The sequence below is a fragment of the Macrobrachium nipponense genome, chromosome 25 (assembly GCF_015104395.2).
Source record: "Macrobrachium nipponense isolate FS-2020 chromosome 25, ASM1510439v2, whole genome shotgun sequence".
Lineage (NCBI taxonomy): Eukaryota > Metazoa > Arthropoda > Malacostraca > Decapoda > Palaemonidae > Macrobrachium > Macrobrachium nipponense.
Genome location: NC_087214.1, coordinates 8,572,011 through 8,589,240, shown reverse-complemented (window position 1 = coordinate 8,589,240; position 17,230 = coordinate 8,572,011). Strand labels below are relative to the sequence as shown.

Here is a 17,230-nt window from a genome sequence, read left to right as displayed (position 1 = left end):
GACTTTAAAATCTCTTTATTTTATTTTATTTATTTATTTATTATTATTATTATTATTTTTTTTCATTGACTACGAATATAAATCACCGGGACAGACAATATGTCAGTAGGTTTTGGATATGTGTTTGAACTTTTTAGCTTATTGGCATTACTAAAGCGTTAAGTTTTGAGTTCAAATCTTTAAGCATATATATTTGGATATTTAATTAACCTATGGTTACGTTTTGCTTATTTGATTTTATCGTGATTCCTTTTTTATTATAATTTGTAACCCTTCCGACTTCTTACGGAGTGTATTATATGACTCCACTTGTATCCATATTTATTTTATTTTTTATATTTATTTATTTATATATTTTTTATATAGTATTTGATAAATTAATGGTTGGCTTGAATATGTGGAAAAGTGTTCTAGCGGCGTACCGTATAAGGCTATTTGCGGCATCTATTCTATAGATACAAGATATAAATGATAAAGGTATTTAAAACCGCGAGAACCGCTATAATCCAGTTCAGATCCAATATCACGAGTTGTAACTCGTAAGACATTGACACTTCCTATTTAATTATCCGTTATTCTACCAAACCGATGACTTCGGGTGATAAAATATATTATTGGTTTTCTTAATGAAAGGAATTCACACAACATGGTAAGGAGATTATTATTGATTTACACCACTCGAGTCACAGATGATTATGTGTTGAATTCCATGTTTACTGATTTAGCACTCATAAATATTCCTAACGCACTCAATTGCGTGTTTGTTTTTAGTGCTATTAATTCTATATAACGTGTCAAGGAACTATTGACACTAAGAAGTGTTTATTCCCTCTGTCAGACTCGTAATTCTGTTAATAAATTCTACGTATTTTCTTTCAAGGATTGATTTGGCACAGGATATGGCCCTTAACTGACAGGTGTCTTAGTGTGTCCCTTGTTTTCATGACACGTGTTACAATTAGTTATGTGCTTTTATATCTGTAAGCATTGTAGGCCAGTAAAATAGTGATTTGGCTTTCTGTGACATAGTAGGGAACCCTGGATGACGGAATGCAACCAGTTTATGACGATTGGTATGAAAGAGATTATTACTACTACCTGGTCGTTAGTCATCTGCTGTGTTCTTCGGTTTTCCTCGTCACGGACCTACAATATAATATTACATTTGATTACATTATTCTGATACACATACTTTAAATATACTTTTGCTTTAGGGTTTTCTGCTCGAAGTGTTTATTGTTTGGTGTTTATTGCTGCTGACTCTGTTTCCGTTCGAAGTGTTTATTGTTTGGGGTTATGTCTGTTGACTCTTGCTTTGTTCAGTTGTAACAGTTCTGCGCTCCAACCCAGATATTCAATGCTCGCGATCTCTTGGGTTTAAGGAATTTTCTTGTTTAGATACGGTTTTAAACAATAGGCACGGATGTTTCTATATCTTTTAGTCCAATTAATGGTTCTTTGCTGTATGGTGCGGGATTGCGGGATAATGCGTCAGCTATGATATTTGCTTTCCCAGGTAGATATCTTATCTTGGCTCCAAAAGACCTGAATGATCATTTGTCACCGAGTTCCTTTTGGACTGTGATTAAAGCCTTTGAAAAAACTCGGTAAATGACTCATGGTCAGTAAGGATTTTATCAGGATAGCCATAGATTATGAACTTAAAATATACTAGTGAGTTAAAGATACCTAGCCCTTCCTTGCCTATTACTGTATATTTACTTTCAGAGGGCTTTAGTTTACATGAATAAAAAAGCTATAGGAAAGAACTGTTTTATCATATTGCTGAAGTAGTATCCCTCTTACCCCTTGGTCTGAGGCGTCTGTTGCAATAAAAAAAAATTCCTTATTTAAATCAGGGATTTTTAAGTTAGATAAGCTGCATTATTCCCTCTTTTAAGATATCGAACGCCTGTTGATGCTTTTTAGACCATAATCAATCTACGCTCTTTCTTCGTAAGATCTGTTAAAGGAGCTGTCATGATTGAAGAGTTACATATTTGCATACGATTGTAATACCCACTACAGCGCAAAAAGTGCTGTATCCCCTTTTACGTTAATAAGTACCGGAAAGTTATGAATAGACGACACCTTACCATGGAACTACTTTAAGACCTTGGACTAGACATCAAAACCTAGATAACATGTTCGGTTTTTAAAAAAACTCACATTTAGATATTTTACTCTGAGATTATTTGTCTTTGTCTCTGTAGCACTAGCTCTACTTTATGTGAATGTACTTCTAAGGTATTAGAAAAGATTATAAGACCAACCATATAAGCATGTGGGTATCCCCTAAAAGTCTCCAAACACTATATTGTAATTGGGGCGCAACGTAAGCCGGAGGCATACGTAAAAATTGATAATGTCCCCTGAGTGTGCTGAAAACGGTATATGAGGTACAATCACTTAGGTAATGGTATCTGGTAAAAGCTTTTAAGTAAGTCCAAGCTGGTGAAAATTTATTCTAACCTAACAGAGATAAGATGTCGTCGTACATGGCACTGGAAACTATCGGGAGTCGTTTCCTTGTTTAAAGCGACAGAAATCTACGCAGATACGCCAAGTCCGATCTTTTATGGCATGACGTTTGAGGGAAAAATTATATGGGCTTATTTGATTTCCTAATGACTCCTATTACACATTTTTCGACTTGCGTCATTTATCTCCATTTTGAAATTTCAATGGGGTTCTACACGAAGGTACGTATATAGCTTTATGTTTGTCCTTAGACCGTATTAGTTTTCAATGACATCTGTTTTTCTCCCAGAGATCACTCGCTAGTGGAGAAACTTCCTGGTATTCAGATAAATAGAAAAAAAAATTTTTTCTGCTGAATCACCTCTGCTTGAATGGACTTTAGGATATTACTTTAGATAGATTATCAGAGAGATTCATCTACGACTGGTTGGGGGGATTAAAAAATTAGCAACAATAAAAATGCGATATTTTATAACTTCCGTATCCACGATATGATACGTTTGTGGATCACTAGATTTAACTTGTTGCTGCTAGTCAACCGTGTCTAGGGCTTTGTTCGCGGAAATCATTATATTTCAGAGTGTCGGGAAGGATTAAAATTTCATTTCCCAGCAAAGTCTTTTTTACACGCACTAAGACATTCGAGGGTGCATGCTTCTCGAGATTTTGCGTGCAAGTGCGACTGCGGTTGTGGGAGAATTCTGTTGGGTCATTTGAACAATGTTACGATTTATGAGACAAATGTATAGTTCCTCTATATAAGTTATTATTTGATTAACTGTCTCTTTTTGTTCAAACGGATTTCAATATGTTTGAGGTCTGATAGGATTTTCATTTGATAACAAAGACGCCTTATTTTGCAGGATGTAAGATAATATTTTGTATACCCCTAGATGAATCTTACAATTACACTAGATACAGATCAATGTTTTTATAACTATAGAGGTATCTGTAACGCTCGCTTATCCGGACTTTTCTTCTCATTAGGGAAGTTCGAACAACAGACGGTGAGTCCGTAAATACAGGATATTACGTGTACTAAAGGAATAAACAAGATATTCTAATTTTTACGGCGCGTACAGTCGGGCTTTATCCACACTACTTATAATAACTTACGTATTAAAAAAAAACGAAAACATGCTCTGATTACTTTTATACGGTCGTGTGTGTTTTCATAGGAAAATCCTTTTTAATTCAAAAGATATTGGCATGTATGAACCAACATCGCTTTTCCCCACTCTGTCTAGAGTCGCTTATTGTGTGGAATTTGCTATGCTTTGAAACACTCGGCAGATTTAACTAACCTTGACGCTTGACTAGGTGCACAGTCACCGAGTTGCTTGTTTGATTCTGAACGGGCTACTGTTTCTATTTCTTTTTGTAATAATTAGGATCCTTCTCTTTATTACCATCGGCAACGTATTGTGTGTTTTTAGCATTATGTTGCTGGTTACGTATAAAGCAATGAATCACGAAAACTATTAGGAACTGAGCGATTACTATTAAGACAAGTTATCACTACTGCATTCAATATTAACTGTTTGTACTTCATTCTTTGCTAAAATTTGAAATAGCGAGGATCCTGGTCAGCGCATTTAGCCTGATGAAAGTTTTTAACAGACATGTTTTTTCCTTGCAATCCAGCCATATTTTTAAAGTTAAGTTGAGGCATTGAGGTTCGATATTTAATATAACTCAAAAAACTCAAGGCTAAAACTGCGATCGGGACCTTGCAAAGGAGCATTTATTGTCATGAACCGAAATAGTGTTACCTCTAATTTATATAGGTTTGTACGGGTGTTCCACTTGTTTTTTGTGTGTTTTTCTAACCACTACGGTGCCTAATGACCCTATCTATGCATCTGTATAAATACAGACGTCCACTGCGTAAACGCATATTCACTGTTTAATATGATTTGTTACGTAAGGGATTAATAATCACCCAAAATGATAAAATTAACATAGTATATGATTATGATATTTCAGTAGAACTTCTGGAAACAGACACTCAAAGATAAAAAAACTCGCAGTAGCGAAAATCTCAATGATGTAGATAATTTCTGTAAAAAAGTAAGATTAAGAATGTCTCGTAACTTCAGCCACAGGAATAACGAAATTCGACCTGTAAAGGAAACACTCAAAGTTACTCCAAATGATAAAAATTGTACTTAGCTTGCTTTTGTGGAAGTCACGGTGTTCCGATAACGACACACGGCCTTGTCCTCCTTCTCTATTTAGCGGATGACCTGGTTTGGCTTCAGTTTTCCCCCGTGCGCGTTGTTTTCGATGATTCGAGCCCTTGAAAGATCCGATGCTGCAGACGCGTTCGGGTTTTGTTTCTGAAGTGCCGGAAACGCTCACTAACGATGTTTTCTTGAATGATTCTAATGAGAGACAAAGCTGCGTTGGCGTAGGAAAAGGACACGTCGGTTTTGTTTCTTGAAGTTATTCACTAAACGATGATACTAAGTTGCTTGAAGAATTGTTGCTTTCGTCGTCGTTGAAGAGTTCTTATATGATACTTCATTATTCTGATTTTTTTTTTTTCTTCGGAGAAGTTGTAGAGTTCTTCTGTACGCATGCCACCACTTTTAGGGCTGTTGCCTTTGTATAATAAGGCGCCCTATGAGGTTATGTTAGACTTGCGATAATCTTACGCTAAGTCGGTTGGTATTGCACTTCCATCTTCAATGGGATGTCTTGGGGTGTGTAGATCACTTACGAAGTCAGGATTATCTTCTTGTTTATGACGACGATGTGGTTAAACTCATGTTGATTAGGTGAGGAGGTTCTTGTAGATGATTCGGTGAGAGGTTCTTGTAGAAAACACGAAGTATAAAAATATATATATTTCTTCTGAAGTTTTACATGGTGAAGATCAGATATGATTGACAAGTCTTCTAATGACGATAACTTGATCGCTTCTGCCAATGATGATGGCTAATTCTATCTCTCTACATGATAAAGCTTAGGTAAAGAGGTACAGGTCTTCTAATGACGATAGCTAACTCTGTTCTCCTGTCTACCATCTCGTTACAAGTTATGAAGGAACAGACAGTAGTTCGAACATATGAACATACATACAAATGACATAATTTCATACGAACACACAATCAAAATGAGACACGCTACAGATCCACGTAGGCCGTTTGAATTGATAGGTCGCGGTAGTTGTCTCAAGCAGGGAGCTTGGACTAAGGTTTATAAACAATTGAATGACTACAGGTGACGGCATGTTATCTTAGCCTACATACTTATTGTATACGTCATCTTTAGCGTCTCTAGTCTGATCACATTCCTGCAAGCAATCTGGTTGACCTCTTTAGTTTTAGACTTTTATATATATGGACTAACATTCCATATTTTTATTATGTAAACACTTACATAGTCACATAACAACGTCAAAAATTAAATGGCTACAAATAAATTTTTCCGTCCACATACGTAGATATTTTATCTCTGACAGCGTGAGCGATGCTTGAACTTGAGACTTACGGACACATTTGCTTTAGTGTGTAGGATGTTGTATATTGATTGTTACTTGGGAAAAAATTAAGGCCTTTATACTAATGTAATCCTAAAACATTTCCTGCTCATCATGATGACCAATTTATTTATCTTGCAGATAAGTCGTGACGCATCAAATGCAGACTTGGTGAGAGTTCCTCAGAAAGTGTAGAAGTACTTGATCATCAAGATTGAAGTGTATTTCTTGGTCTTGTTGGAAACGCATTAGGATCGCTGTCCATTTTATTTTTATGTAAGCATTTGAAAGATTATTTGTAAATTTATGAGTACTGCCGTTCATGTATGATATGAAGCTTAACTCTTGAGGTTGGAAACTTTCTAACTGTTTAGACTTGGCTCTCTTGGCACCAGAATTGAAAAAACAAAATCATTTGTTCCCACAAGGATATGAATGTTCTACTGTTATATGAGAGTACCGCCAGTTCTCCAAATACGTTGGATCCCTGCCCATGTAGGGATTAAAGGAAACAAAGAGGAGGCTGATAAAGCAGCTAAAGAAGCAGTCCACATGACAAGCACAAATGTAAATATCCCTATTGTTCCGATACGTAATACAAACCATTGGTCCTTTAACAATAGGAAGTAGCTAGCGGCAGCTGGAACGGTCATAAGCTTCGAACAAGGGGAGAACGGTAGTTAACTGCTTGTCCGACAGTCGCGCGCCGAACGACTGGGAGGTAAACAAATCACTTTTGCTTTCGGCCACGGGTGTGAAGGACGTTGTTTCGTCATCGCTCTCTGCCCGCTTCTTCGTCGTATGCTTTGTTTATATTGTGTTTTCTACTAATGGTTTGTTTGACTTGAAAAAGAAACTGTAAGTACACTGTTTTCATTTTCATTACTTAATTATGAACCAACATGGAGCTATCGCCGTAGATGCGGCGATTTCCTCTCTTTTCATGAATTGAAACCCTTGAATTATGTCTCGGTGCCGAGGGCGGGCGCTCGCGCCGCGTCATGTATTTTGGGCGAAAGTGTGTAATGAAAAAATGTAAGTACTCTTTTCATTATATTTTTGCCCTCTGTGCATTCGTTACCGAGAGCGTGATTGCGCTCGGCACGAGCCTTTTATTTTGTATGATAGAATGCAATGAAAGTGGATTCGCAATTGCAGTATTCTTTTCATTTTCATTTATTTATTTGCATAAAATTTAATTTGGATCAATTTTCGCTCTTACCGGGAATTGATCCTTACGATTATTTTCTGTGAAAGTGAAATCGCAAGTGCAGTATTCTGTTTCATTTTCATATATATTTTATGATAGCATCATATTATTTGGATCAAGTTTCCGCTCTTACCGGGAATTGATCTTTTCACCTTTAAGTTTCTATGAAGTGAATCGCAAGGGCAGTATTCTGTTCATTTTCATATTACTTTTCACTGCTGTGGCGGGGGTAGGGGAAGCGAAGGTCTGCCAGGAAGTCGTCGGAAAGCTCTCCCGCGACTCCCTTGGTATCGATTCTTCGTCTTCTTTCCTGCTCCCCGCTCAGCTTCCTCGTTGTATTTTGTATTTTGGGGTCTTCCTTGCATTCAGGGTGGGGCATGTCTCCCCCCCGTGCGTGAGGGAACCCCTCTTACTAATCTATCTGTGCTACCGCAGGTGCTACATCCGTGGGAGACGACCTTGGACAGGTATGGACCACCGTGGCGGCAGGGCGTGCCTAGCATCCACGGGCTGCTGCAGCGTCTAGCGAGGTCTGGGGCGGTCTCCACTACTACCACGGCCGCTTATGCTGCTCCCCCCCCCCCCCCCCCCCCCCCCCCCCCCACCCCCCCCCCCCCCCCCCCGCCTGGTCTACACTCCCCATACTGTGTCGGTGACGCCGTCTGCCGCTACTAGGGGCCGCCGCCGTACCGAGGGGGTGTTGCCGCCGCCGCCTGTTTTCTCGTGTGCCTGCCCCAGACTTCCGCTGTTCCAGCAGCTCGTCCCCTGGACCGGCCGCCAGTACCCAGGTTCCCGCTGGCTGCCGATGATTCTACGAGGCGATCGCTGGGCCTGCCGTACCTGCCGCTGATGTGATTCCCGCTGCTGGCTTGGCTGTCCCTTCTGGGTCTACCGCTGCCGCTGTTCCTGCCGCTCCTGAGCTGGTTGCTGTTCCTGTTGCTCCTGGTTCCTGAGCCTGTCCATGCTGGTCCTGCCCACGGTGTGTCTTCCCCAGTCCCAGGCCCTTCCGGACAGGTGCAGTCGGGCCGTGTTGCTCGGCAATAGCCCCGGCTCCGGCCTGGATGGAGGACCTGACGACTGTCCTGCGTGATCTGACGAGGAAGAGGAGAAGAGGAAGCTGTCATCTTCATCTTCATCGTCTGCTGCTGCCTCTTCCCCTTCAACTTCTAAGGCCCATAAGCCGAGAAGAAGAAGCTGCCTTCCCCCCTAAGAAGTCTCCTTCGGGAACTTCTAAGGGCCCGTCCCACCCTGGTGGGACGGGGGGTCCTTCTGCTGGTCTTCCTGCTCCTTCGGGAGCGGGGCCCGTCTCCCCTTCCATAAGGAAGAGATAGACGGGGACCAGAGGAGTACCGGTTAGCACTGGTACTTCCTCGCCTGGTGCTAGCGGCGATGCCGCTACGCCAGGTTCCGGCTCGGTCTCTCGTTCGCGAGAGATCCCGAGTGTACGTTCTCCCTCGGGAGACCGTGCAGCCAAGTTTCGGCGCCAGAGTTCGCTCGGTGCCAAGAGCGGCACGGAGCAGAAGGCTGGTGAGAGCCGCTCAGGTGACTCTCACCAGGCCAGCGGCTGTTACTTGCAGCGACCAGCTGGTAACCCGGGTTTTCCCCCCTAAAGAAGGCTCCTTCGGGACCTTCTAAGGGCCCGTCTCGCTCCGGCGATTCGGGGAGCTCTTCTGCTGGTGGCCTCCTGCTCCCTCGGGAACAGGGCCCGTCTCTTCTTCTACAAGGAGAAGAAGACGGGGACCAGAGGAGTACCAGCTTCGGCTGGGCACTTCCTCGCCTGGTCTAGCGGTTCTTCTGCCGCTAAACCAGGATCCGCCTCGGCTTCTCGTTCGCGAGAAGTACCAAGTGGACGGTCTCCCGCGGGAGACCGTCCAGCCAAGTCTTGACGCCCACCCGAGCTCGCTCGCCGTCAAGACTGAAGCGCGGAGCAGAAGACTGGGCGAGAGTCGTGCAGACGACTCTCGCCAGGCCAGCGGACGCTCTCGCAGCGACCAGCCGGCTGCTCGGGCTGAGTGACGGTCCTCCGACGGCCACGCGCTGAGCGAGGAAGGGGTCCCCCCCTCTCAATCGTTGCTGGCCAGCCTCGGCTGGTACCAGCGGCTCGACGCGCCGAGAGGACGCTCACCGGTCTCAACGCGACAGCGAGCCTAGCAGGTCACCTGACCGCCGCTCCCACAGGGACCGGGCGGATAGGGGGACCAGCAGCAGCTCCTCTGCACACGAGATCGGGGCCGCTGTTCTCGGTCCAGCGTTTCCCTGGGAAACGGCTCGACTAGGCCTGCAAAGTGGCGATCGCCTGCAGCCCTCCAAGGCTCCTACTCTCTCCAACTGCTAGTTCCACTGGGAAGGCGAGCGAGTATCCAATTCCTCCCCCACATTCCCTCTCTCCTTACGGCTACGAGGGAAAGGGGAGGGATTCCTACAGAGATTTCTCTGTAGGATCCCCACGTTGGGGACTGCGCTACCGGGGGACCTTCGGGTCCTACCTGACGTAAGCCCCGGTCGTTGAGGAGGGATCCTGCCCCATTCTCGATTTCTATGGGAATCGAGAGGACCACCAGCCGATATCGTTTGACGAATTCGGTGGGGGTTTCGCAGACTGCTTAGAATTCTACGGAATTTTCTAGCTCATTCAGTGTTCGAGTTTTTTACGATCTCCAAACACTTAGGCGAGACCACGGGTCCAAAGTGAGCGAGACGATAATCGGGAACCTCCGCCTATGCTCGAATTCCTGGAATTTGTAGCATTGGGAAGAAGACTGCTGCTGAAGAAGACTATCTCACAGTAGGCGACCAACCTGGATAGAGAAGAACGGACGGGAATATCCAGTTTGGCTTGAACTATCGTCTTAGTATTCTGTTCACCATTGAAGCTTTCATTCGAGGAAGACTTCTCCTTCACTCTCTTTGATAGAGATCGAAGGTGGTCGATCTCCAATCCTTATTTTGTTTTCTTGAAGGAAAGCATTTAGGATGGAGATCGTTGTTCAGAATCCTACAAATATACTACGTATATTAACCTCGCGACATGATTCTGCTAAGCAGTTTGAATTGTCCGAGGGGTAGGCGCATATCCTAGTTAATCTACAGATTGCGACTTAGACGAGAAGTATTCTTATTGAACTGCAACTCGGGGTTGCCTGCAACTTCCCAGGAGTTTTCAGTTTCAATTTTATATACTTATGGTTTTGTCACGACAACACCATTTCAACTTTTATATTTACCGAAATTCGTTTCGCCTAAATATAATTGCTCGAGCATATCTTTTATGCTCGGTGGTTCTAGCCGAACGCATTCCTTCGTGAAATAATGGATTACCTGGCAACTCAGGATGACGAGTCAGCGAGAGCTCAGGCTCAGCTACTGCGTATTGAACTGCCTGATAGCAGCTCAGTATCAGCTGGGCCTCCGAGATGCACGTCAGTGTGTCTCTCTCTCCCCTGCTTTGATTGACTGCCGAACCGTATCTCTGCCCAAAATCAATCATGGACTTGTTCTCTGATTAACGGGGATTCTCGCAATAATGAAGGACATCTACTGCTGTGATGCTAGATTCCATCGCCTTCGACATTGCGAGAATTTTCAACAGAGATATCTCTTGGACTCTTTATCTTTCTGTTTACCGCACAGTAACCGAAGTCTGTACAAGTCTGCCGCCATATCGCACTGCGATAATGCGAATGATTTGCAGACATCTGAGTTTGTCTTCAAAATATCTCGTATTCGTAGGTGTACAATTGTTCATTGTTCAACCCGAATTAACAGATGTGTCAGAAGACATCGCCTACTCTCCGACCTGACAGCTCTACTTCCAAATGTTCAGCCCATGAGAAGCAGTTCTTCAGGCGGCTTTTCCCATGTGTTTTCATTACTGAAGAACGCCCCGCTTTCATTGCAACTACGACTTCTCACCGGACAGCAATGAATAGCGGTTAGCGTTTTCAGTCATTTGTAAAGCACGGAGGTTATGAAATCTTGAGAATCCTTCTCTCAATTCTCTGTGAAGACGTAGGTGCATTCAATATCTACCTTCGTCTTCAACGGTACATAGTGTGTTTCTCCTTAGCTGAGATTCAACAACTATGAGATGTTTTGCCTTCAGGGACCTCGTCTCTAGAAGGCAATTGACTTTCGCCTGTTGGGCCACATGCCTTAAGATCATCACCTCGCTGTCCGGCATTGGTGACAAACAAATACATTATTTGTTTGGTCTCTCGGCATAACCCTTTAAAGGCGAAGGTCACGTGACTTACTCGGGTGCTTGGACAACTTGCCTCCTACCGAACGCAGTCAGTCGGCAGCTGTCAGAGCGCCCGAGTCCAGTTACGAACTACGCTGTTGACTTAGTTTCGGTTGTTACAGAGCAATCATTACTTCGTTTTAATAGCTTGTCACAGTACCATACCATCGACACCCACCATGGAGTGTCGGTGTCCTATCCACTACGAGAACTTCGCTGCATGGGGATAGGAGGATGCGAGAGACTTCGTGGCAAAACAGACAGACCAGTATGGGTACTGGACATCACCGAAGTAGAGAAGAGGGATAGGTCATGCGACTATTCCCTTCTTTTCCTCTGAGGAACTGCATGACTTCTCCTGCGAAGTCAAGCATCCAGAGGATGGGGATCCGTGACGCTCGATTTCGTAGCGAAGACTCAGAACCCTTCGGTCCCTGACGATTGGTTCGAGTCGTTCACAATCCCCTCCCTAATGGACTTCACCGCCTTCGATGCGAAGGAGATGCTGCCTTGTCCGCAAGAACTTCTCCGTGGCGCAGGTACTGAAGGCAGGGGTCTGGTCCAACCAGACCACATGCCCCTCCTTCTACCTTCGGGATATTGCCCACAGGTCCTTGGATCTTTTTCCTTGGGACCCGTGGTGGCTGCTCAACACGTTGTGTAGCGAACCCAGACCTTCGCAGGCTGAACAGCATCGAGTCCTGGTGTGACCGTAAGAATGGATGAGTGAATGAGAGTGTGATTGGCTCCTCTTCCCATCTTTTTCTTCCCCTCTACCTGTGGTTAGAAGAAGAAGAGGAAAACGTAAGAGAAGTAAACAAAACTGAAATGACAGAAAAAGATAAGGAAAAACAAAGAACAAGATAAAAGTGTGGATGCAGAGATACTCATTGATACTACATATGAGGCTATAAAGCAGCATACCTACGAAGAAATAAATTACGATATGACACACAAAACGAAAATGCCGAAGAGGCTCTACCCAGATCTACACAATGACGGGAAAGAGGAAAAATATACAAAAAAGACAAAGTCTGCAACCTTTTGAAAAGAGGGAATTGCAGATTTGGAGAAAAATGTTACTACAAACATCCTAAGGTATGTCACAACTATGAAATATATGGTAAATGTGCATACCTAGATGGATATGAGGATGATTGCAGAGATCTACATCCAAAAATATGCAAAAAACCTAAAAGAAGGAAAAGGATGTAAGTTCGACAAAAAATGTAAATATATGCACCCTGTAGCCATGAAAAATAATCAAATAAATAACCAATCAAGTAATAAAATCCAAAATAAGAAAGAAACAAATAAAGAGAAGGAATGAATAATATAGGTAAAAGAAAAAAGCAAGCTATCTTTACTCAAAAGAATCCAAAATAGTAAACATATAAAATATTCAATAAATATGAAAACCCAAACTTACCCTAATTTGGTTCGCATATTACCAGGTTCACGAACAGATTTTTCAAGGATTCTTTTCTGTTCAATAAATCGAGAAATTGCGTTGTGTTTAAATATACGTCTTAAATTACCATATTTTGTGATCGTATCAACCCATTATTTGACCAGGAATAGATATACTTATTACTAACCTTTAAAACATTGTGTAATTTCCTATACCACGATCCGAAGAATAGCCTTATTCATTTACAAATGCCTGTCAGTAACAATATCTATCGTGCATGCATGCCCTTCAATATTATCACCTAAAACACTTATAAATTCTTAGACTTTAGCTGTAATATATGATGATATTATTTCTCTGAAGTTGTGGTTGATTCCTTTACCCCCTCGTATGTTGAGCTACCGTAAGGCGACGTTGACCTTACACTTTAACAACTAAACGGATACTGCCGGACTCTTGACTCAAATCAGTCGGAGACGACTGACGATCCACGCATGCGCGACCCGCATTCACCAACGACAATACTTAACTACTTGTTAAAAGATTACTTAGAGTTAAACCACCATTTAACGTATTTAACCCTTCAAAACACTTAATTAAAGAAATATTATACTATAACTAACAATTCCACACAATATATATATAATAATCTACGCATCTTGCACTGCATAATGTTTACAATATTTCTCTTACAAACTAAAGATAAATGATTGTTTACTGGTCTTTATAAATACACTATCGTGATTCCATCTCGAGTCACGATACAAGCCATCAACGGAGTGTGCAGAGGTGTCAGCAAAAAAAATTTCAAAATTTCAATGCATCAGCTCCAAGATTCTACTCAAGAGATAATAACTGTTTTTATTATGCAAGAGGATATTGCAGATATGGAGAAAATTGCAGATTCAGACACAAAATGAATAATTATGATGAAGGAAGAACAAATATTATGGAAAAGTTGGATTTTTTAATGTCAGAATTTCTGGAAATGAAAAAAAAAACAACATACCAGAACAGGAAAGAGACATGGGAAAATCCTTATTATTACCAATATTAAATGAAGGAGAAAACACGCAAACCATCATAGTGATGAATGCGCAGGGTTTAGTTACGAGTAACTCAAAGAGAAAAAAATAGAGTACTTAGAAGAACTAACCAAAATTGAAAAAGAAAATAGATATAATGAATATAAGTGAAACCTGGTATTCCCAAGAGACTGGGAATGCATGATCAAAATAAAAGGGTTCCAAACTTATAGATCAGATAGAAAAAATAGGAATCAAGGGGGAACCGCAATATATGGGAAGACAAAAAACAAGGAAAAATATATGAGAAATATAGTAACTCAGAATGTGAACTAATAGCGGTAGAATTTGAATCTGAAAAAATTAATGAACATAGTAATATATAGACCTCCTAATACTAAAGAGTTTGACTTAATAATAGCAAAATGGATGATGATATGTAGAAATCACAAGGACTGGACTATTCTCCTATCTGGAGACTTCAACTTTCCTTTCGTAGACTGGAAAGAACGAATAGAGATTGTGGATGTACTTATACATATAAAAAAGAGAGTAATAGTAGTGCAGAAGATAAGAGGCAATTCGAAAAGCTATTAGATATGCTACTAGAATACAACATTCAACAAATAAATCACCTGCCAACAAGAAAGGAAATACTTTAGACCTAGTATTTGTGAACGAGATGAATTATGTTAAAGAAATAATAGTTTATAATGCGAGTATTTCAGACCATAATGTCATAGAATTAACAGTCCATTCCAAAGCAAGTGAAAATAGAGATAAGCAAGAAATTAAAAAGTGGGAAGGATATGGAAAATACAACTTCTACAGTAAAAATATAAAATGGTCAGAAATAAATGAAGAATAAACAAAGATTGGGATAACATTTCGTAAGTGATGACATAAAGGTAAATACGGAGATATATATAAAATATTAGAGAAAATAGTGGATAAATATATACCAAAGAAGAAAAGTAAACATCAGTCATGCATACCAAGAGACAGAAGGATCTTGTTCCAGAAAATCAGAAAAAAGAAAGTGGAAAAAAGGTCTTGCAAAAGAAAAAAATGCATGGAAAGTTATAGAACTAAAAAGTAAGAGTAGAAAATGCAGAACAAAAGATTATACAATCAAAAGAAAATGAAAAACGGGATTTGGAAGAAAAAACCCTATTAAATATCAAGCAAAATCCCAAACTATTATACTCATATGCGAAGAAGATGAATAAAAGAAGAATAGAAATAGGCCCTCTAAGAATTGAAGGGAGATTAACGAATGAAAAAAAGGAAATTTGCAACATATTAGCAGAACGATATAAGAGAGAATTCACCCCTAGAATAGATAATGAAGATAATGATATAGAGTAAGGGATGAAAATAGTGAATATTTAGCTGACATAGATATTAATGAAGCTGATATTGTGCAGGCTATTAATGAAATTAAAAATGGAGCGCTGCAGGGCCTGATGGAGTGCCTGCTATTTTGTTAAAGAAAGTAGTTCATTCTATCGCAAAGAAACCACTTGCAATATTATTAAGACAAAGTGTAGTTACAGGCAAGATTTATGATGAGCACAAATTAGCATATATTACCCTACTTTCAAAGTGGATCAAGACTAGAGGCAAGTAATTATAGGCCTGTGAGTCTAACATCACATATTATGAAAGTGTATGAAAGGGTAATGAAGAAAAATATTATGAAACATTAATAAAAAATAATTACTTTAATAAAGGACAACATGGTTTCGTACCCGGCAAAAAGTACACAAACCCAACTGTTAGTCCACCGTGAGAACATATTCAAAAATATGAAAAGCGGAAATGAAACAGATGTGGTTTATTTAGACTTTGCAAAAGCTTTTGACAAAGTAGACCATAATATATTAGCGAAGAAAATTAGAAAACACAATATCGTGGATAAAGTAGGAAGATGGTTAAAAGAATTTTTACACAACAGAAAAACAGATAGTTATTGCAAACGACGAGAAACGGATGAAGCCAAGGTAATATCCGGTGTGGCCCGCAATGGATACGGTTGTTTTAGCTGCAATACTGTTTGTTATTATGATTGAAGACATAGACAGTAATGTTAAGGATTCGGTAGTGAGTAGTTTCGCAGATGACACAAGAATAAGTAGAGAAAATACTTGTGATGAAGATAGGAATGCTCTACAAAGAGACCTTAACAAAGTATATGACTGGGCAGAGGTAAATAGGATGGTATTTTAACTCTGATAAATTTGAATCAATAAATTATGGAGACAGAGAAAGAAAGCTATATGCATATAGGGGACCTAATAATGAGACAATCACAAATAAGGAAGAAGCAGTTAAAGACCTTGGTGTGATGATGAATAGGAAACATGTTATGCAATGATCAAATAGCAATTCTGTTGGCAAAATGTTAAAGCAAAAATGGGAATGTTGTTACGGCACTTCAAAACAAGAAAAGCTGAAAACACATGATTATGCTTTATAAAACATATGTTCGTAGTCCACTTGAATATTGCAATATGATATGGTACCCACACTATCAAAAGGATATTGCACAAATAGAGAGTGTACAAAGGTCCTTTACAGCTAGAATAGAAGAAGTTAAAGACCTTGACTACTGGGAAAGACTACAATCCTTAAATTATATAGTCTAGAAAGGAGAAGAGAACGCTACATGATAATTCAGGCATGGGAACAGATAGAAGGAATAGCAGAAAATATCATGGAACTAAAAATATCAGAAAGAGCAAGCAGAGGTAGATTAATAGTGCCCAAAACTATACAGGAAAAATAAGGAAAGCACACAGGACATTAATCCACTACGCACCAGCATCGATAATGCAGCGTCTATTCAATGCGTTGCCAGCTCATCTGAGGAATATATCAGGAGTGAGCGTAGATGTGTTTAAGAATAGGCTCGACAAATATCTAACTGCTCCACCCAGACCATCCAAGATTGGAAGATGCAAAATATACCGAAGATGTACTAGCAACTCTCTGGTAGACATTAGAGGTGCCTCACACTGAGGGACCTGGGGCAACCCGAACAAGATGTAAGGTCTGTAAGGTAAGGTAAGGTCTGCTGGATAAGGACAAGATGCAGGTGAGCTACTCAACAGAGCCCCATCCTATCCCTTTCACTAGGGATAGGAGCGTATCGTATATCCACCACTTCCTCCAACAAGGGGGAGGAAGTGGATGCCAGCTTGAGACAAACCCATACTTTATGTTGCCTCTTGCAAACAGGAACAAGTTCTTGCTTGCTGTACGAAGAGATACGCTTGCCTCTCTCTTAGTACTCGGCCCAGAGGTCTGACCATTGATCCTGCGTGCACACCCCGATCAATCGACAGAGGCTTGGATCCCTCCCTCGCTCTTACGACCA

At 41.0% G+C, this 17,230-nt stretch overlaps 2 protein-coding genes across 7 annotated transcripts in view; one reads left to right on the top strand and one right to left on the bottom strand.

The window, feature by feature from the left end:
- LOC135199279 (gastrula zinc finger protein XlCGF17.1-like) overlaps positions 1-17,230 on the bottom strand; it is a 365,386-nt gene that overhangs the window by 265,784 nt on the left and 82,372 nt on the right. The gene's annotated exons all lie outside the window — the stretch shown is intronic.
- Positions 1-17,230, top strand: part of LOC135199280 (zinc finger protein 436-like) — a 534,458-nt gene that overhangs the window by 507,578 nt on the left and 9,650 nt on the right. For 4 of the 6 annotated variants that reach the window (XR_010311015.1, XM_064227179.1, XM_064227178.1 and 1 more), the window contains exon 2: positions 6,107-6,241. The exons of the other annotated variants lie outside the window; for them this stretch is intronic. The gene's annotated coding sequence lies outside the window, so the exon portion shown is untranslated. The remainder of the gene's footprint in view (positions 1-6,106; positions 6,242-17,230) is intronic. 6 annotated transcript variants of the gene reach the window in all.